We start from the raw sequence: 6000 nt of genomic DNA, 5'->3' as shown, positions 1-6000 counted from the left end.
ATGAGCATCAACTGACTCTATTCTCCAGCCACTTCCTTCAGAAATCCAATTACCAATTCTATTTATTATTTCATCAAAAGCTTGATGTAAAGTTTTTTTTATTTCGTTTGTGTTAATAATTTCTAAAGCCTTTGATTGAAAATAAGCTGATTTATATATTGTATCAGTTTTATCCATTTTTGCAAAAGTTATTTTTAAAACAACGTTTATTTTTATACCTTTTAAAGTTTTAAGTTCAGATTTAAGTATTTCATAAGAGTCGTTTATAGTTAAATATAATTGATTCTTTGGATCTTGTCTATATGTAATTTTAATTTCAAATTTCTTATAATATTGTTTTGAAGATCTCTCGATTTCCATCTATATATTATATTTAGAAAAAAAAATCTTCAAGCAAAAAAGGATTAAAAAAATAATTAAAAAAATAATTAAAAAATAATAAAATAAATAAAGTTTTAAATTATCTTTAAGAAGAAATAAAATATTTAAACTTATATCTTTTTCCATTAACTTTTGATATTCAACATTTTACTCGGTTTGTCCCTTCACAACACATTTTTATTAACCCAGCATTAATACCAAATTCTTAGATGCTTTGTAAGTGCTTCTATATATTTTTTTTTTCATTGTATCACAGTCGGTTACAATAACTTTTTTAGGATTGTTTCGATAATTATTTGGTCTGGGACAATCACATAATCTTTCATCATTTTCTTCTTCAGTTAATAGACAACCACAGTCCCATTCAAATAAAGTTCTTTTACAAAGATAAGGATCTATAACATTTTGTAATTTATCAATAACATGATTTTTATATTCATCGCTAACTATTTGATCAAGTTTTGATTTAATAACATTTCTTCTTTTAAGAACTTTCTTATATGAATTTTCATCTGGATTCATTATTTCTCCTAAAGTGCTAGATAATTTTGGCATAATCATTCTATCTACCTTTCTATTAACCATCTATATATAATATACTTATAGAAAAAAATCTTTAAAAAACACACGTAAAATTTAATACAACTCTTCTTCTTTTTTGCTTTTATATCCGTTAAGTTTAAATTCCTTCATATGCATTTCAAGAGGTGTTGAATAATTTTTTTCTTTCTGCATTTCTAATAGTATTGTAAAAATATCCTGAATAACTTTTTTCTCTTCTTCTTTATTTACTTTTCCAGGATCATTAGGGTTATGAACAGCTAAAGCTGCAATCCGTGCTTTTGTTATAAGTTGTTTTATTTTGTGGTGATCTGATTTTAAAAAAAATTTCTTGTCGTCAAGTTTTAGTCTGTTAGTAAATATGGTAATTACTGATGGAACAGCGCCAGCAACTGCTACAAATATAGGAATAGCTGGAACAAGTGCTAATGCAGCTGAACAACCAAAAACACCTGCTGTAATATATAACCCAGTACTTACTCTCCCACAAAATTTATAACTTTTTCTGTAAGCAGCAGCTAGTTTAGTTAAGTGAATAATTAATTGATCTATTGTTTCTATTCCATTATTATTAGAAATAAGATTTTTATTACTCATTTATATAATTAAACTTTTTATTTCTAAATTAAATTTGTTCAAGATCGCTAAACGGAACCCAACTATTAAATTTTTCATTGTAACCTTTCCATTTTACTAAAGCTTGTTTTTTCTTATAGTCTCGTCTAATAACTTTTTCTATTCTAAAAACTTCTTGTGTAGTAGGTAAAAGTTCTTGTTCATAAAATGAACCTTGAATTATTTCATCATTTAAATCTTTAATAGTGTATGTTCTGGGATTTGTATTATTAATTTTATAAATTATAAATATTTCCTCTGTCCAATTTGGTGTATATCCTTTTTCAAAATGTCTTTTAAGTTTGCTTAAGCGAACTCGATCACCAATTTTAAATTTTGTTTTACTCTTTGGTATTTTTAAACCACCATATAAATTAAAGTAAACAGTACCTTTTTTTAAGTTTTTACTAGCTTCGATTGGTGTCATTTTTATACTAGAATGTTTTGTTTTGTTATATTTATCAACCATATCCTGCAAATTATCTAAATAAGTATAAGTATTATTTGCTGTAAAATATTTCCACATTATTCTTTTTAAACTTCTATTAAATCTTTCTATTACTGCAGCCTTTCCTTCATTAAATGTATGGTACATATTAATCTTATTTTTATTCAAAAATGATTCAAACTTTTTATTATAAAATTCTTTTCCTTCATCTACCCATAAATTTTGTGGTAACCGTCCTTCTAAAATTATTTTTTCAAATGCTTCAGTAACAGATTCTCCGGTTTTATTCTTTAATGGAATAACCCAAGCATATTTACTAAATATATCAATAACGGTTAACAAGTACTTTACTCCTTTATTATATTTTGAAAAAGCTTGCATGTCAACTAAATCAGCTGACCAAGTATCATCAATATCATTAACTATCACTCTTCGTTTCCTAAATTTCCTTTTAATTGGTTTGTGTAATTCTTCTGCTAATTCATCGCTCCAGCGGTAGCTTGGTGCAGTGATTCCGGGGGTATACTCTACCCCCTTTTCCCGTTTTTTGACTTTTGTTTTTGTCCCAACCCAAGTGTGTATTTCGTTTTAATTATAGGTTTCACAACTAAATGTTTTGCAATCTTTTCTCCAAATGTTTTTGATTTAGTTTTATTTAAATTGGAAAGCATTTGTTTATCACATGTACCCTTTTTTACATCACTGTCATAGCAAAAATCATGGTCCATACATACTGCATCCAGTTCATTGACAGGGGGTCCATTATCTAGGGGATTTCCTGGCCCGCAATAATTATATCCTGGAAGTGTTAAACCTTTCTTAGGTAATAAAGGTAACATTGCTTTGTGAATATCTAAATTACCTCCTGTACTTTTAACAAACTTTGATTTCATCTTTCCAGAAGATGAACAAGTAGCCCTTATCATTTTTCTCCCGTTTTTTGTTGTAACATAATGAGGATTTATATTATCAGTAAATATTCTTTCTTTCAAACAATATATTTTATTTTGTAAACTCATCTATATCAAATGTATTTAAAATTATTTAAAGACTAATAATGTAGTTATTAATTCAAAATAAGATCAAATATCTTACATTTTATTAATAAATATAATATAATATAATCTGCCAAAAGTTTGCCAAAGATTCGGCCAAAGATTCGGCCAAAGTAAAAGCAAATGACAGTTTGCTGCCAACTTGGCAGAAAAATGGCAGGCTTTTGATTGGTTGAATTTGTGGTTTCCCACATAGCCATTTTCAGAAAATACAACGTAAATTCCAATTAAAATAGGGCTCGCTTCATAACATTTTCAGAAAATATGTCAGCTATTTATAACCAGGTTTTCTGAAAATATGAGAAAATGAAAGTAAAGTTAAAACCTGTGGATTTTTAATTGTCCGGCATTGGTCGGTTTAGGTCAAAGACTAAATGTTAAATTAGATTAAACTGCGCCAGAAGCGCTATATTTAATACTACTGGTCAGACTGACGTACTTTGATTGATTTATGTGGTATCTGCTTTTTCTGATAGTTTACGTATTTTGTGTGTTACTTTAGAGGCGTAAATAGAAGTATCTTTGCGAAAGAGAGACTTCCAATCAAAAGTAGACGCTTCCTATTTTAGGGCGATCCGATTGCCAACGTGACACTTCAAAGCAAATATGGTTGGTTTTAGAACGTCTTCTACAGCTACGAACTAAACAATGATACCTAAAGCTTTTTTCAAGGAAATGAAAAGCTCGCCTTCACCAAGGAAAGATATTTCACTAGTTGAGGATACAAGAAAGTTATCAATGAGAGTTTGTAACGTTTCTGTCCAACGAGGGTGGCTTCCCGATAACCTGATCCATATCATACTCTGATATTTTTTTTGTTGTTTTAGGGTAGGTTTTAGCATGTCGAGATTAAATCGCCAGTGGTCAGTATATTGTCGGTATAAGTAAAGAATGAAATGAAATGAAATATAAGTATGAAAAGCGAGTGTTATAGAGTTTAAGAATTAAGCGGCGACAATATTTTACCATAAGGTATTTGCCTGTGTTGAATGTGTAGTTCAATCCATAAAAATTCCTCTCCTTGAATCTTTAATGTCTGGGATATGGTTTTTGTTGTAAACAAGATCTTTTCCGAGATTACCACCTTGACGATCTTTGCGAAATGGAGTACAATATTTTTCAAATGCAAGCAACTCAGTATCTGTATTTTATGATTTCTATGTATTTCTAAAAGATATTATATCGAAGTGAAGCAGTTCTCCTAGAAGAATATCCTTGAAGAAAAAACTTTGTATATTATGATGCAAGAAAGAGAGAGATTCAGGATTTCCGATGCAGAAGAGGTTTATGATATATTCGTTTCAGTGCCAGGATTGTAGCGCCTACCACAACATAATCAGAAAATCATTGACATAAACGGGGACGAGTTCAAAATTTGTGACGTGTTGAAGTCCCGGTATCATCGTTAACAACAGCAAAAAGACCTGTTCTCACACTGCATATAATAATGTCAACAACCATTAAGTTATACTTTGGTGAAACAACAAGAAGCAGGGCGAGGCATTTCAAAACCCAAAGTGACTGAGGGAGAAGAAAAATACAACTTTTTTAAAAGAAGTGAAAGATTTAAGAGACAATATAAACATTTTGGCATTGTAAAGGATAGGAAATGTCTTCACGACATGATTGTGTTCAGCTGTGCATTAATCTAAGCATTAAATATCGTGTTGCAAATAGAATTTAATTTTCCTATTACAAAATGAAATTACAAGAGGGCCATGATGGCCCTATATCGCTCACCTCAGTTGATCTGACCTACTGGCCTAGTTTTTGACCCACATGGCCCAGTTTCAAACGTGACCGAGAGATCATCAAGACAAACATTTTGACCAAGTTCTGAACAAGTTTTATGAAGATAGGATCATAAATCTGGTCTCAAGAGCGTTAACAAGCTTTTCATGTGATTTGAGCATGTGACCTAGTTTTTGATCCCACATGACTCATATTTAAACTTGACTTAAGGATCATTAAGATGAGCATTTTGACCAGGTTTCATAAATATAGGATCATAAATGTGGCCTCTAGACTGTTAACAATCTTTTCCTTTGATTTGACCAAGTGACCTAGTTTTTGATCCAACATAATCCAGATTCAAACTTGGCATAGGAATCATCAAGATAAATTGTCAGACCAAGTTTCATGAAGATAGGATCTCAAATCTGGTCTCTAGAGTGTTAACAAGTTTTTCCTTTGATTTGATCAGGTGACCTAGTTTTTGACTCCAAATGTTCAAAATACAAACGTGACCTAAAAGTTATCAAGAAAAACATTCTGACCAAGTCTCATGAAGATAGGATCATAAAAGTGACGTCAAGAGTGTTCACAAGCATTTCCTTTAAGTTCATAGAATGAAATTTTGACTCCACATGACCCAGACTCAAGCCTAACCTAGAGGTCATCAAGCCAAAAGTTCTTACCTATTTTCATGAGTTTTAAACTTAAAATGAGGTTTCTAGAGTGTTAACAAGATTTTTCTTTGATCTAGACTAGTGACCTAGTTTTTTACTCCACATGACCCATTTTCAAATTTGATCTAAAGATCATAAAGTCAAACATTCTGACCAAGTTTAATAAAGATACGTTTACTAATGTGACTAGTGTTAATGAGCCTTTCCTTTGATTTGACCGGGTGACCTAGTTTGTGACCCCACGTGACCCATATTCAAACCTGCCCTAAAGATCATCAAGACAAACGTTCTGACCAATTCTTATAAGTTTCAAATTTAAACTGTGGACTCTAGAGTGTTAACAAATTTTCCTTTGATCTGGCCTAGTGACCTATTTTTTTACCCATATAGCCCAGTTTCGAACTTGACCTAGAGATCATCAAGACAAACATTCTGACAAAGATTCATAAAGATTGGGTCATAAATGTAGCCCCTTGAGTGTTGATAAGGCAAATGTTGACGCACGAAGCACACCGCACGACGACGGACGCTG

This window comes from Mercenaria mercenaria, unplaced genomic scaffold (genome assembly GCF_021730395.1).
Source record: "Mercenaria mercenaria strain notata unplaced genomic scaffold, MADL_Memer_1 contig_3016, whole genome shotgun sequence".
NCBI classification, from domain to species: Eukaryota; Metazoa; Mollusca; class Bivalvia; order Venerida; family Veneridae; genus Mercenaria; species Mercenaria mercenaria.
Note: the sequence above shows the minus strand (reverse complement) of the source record.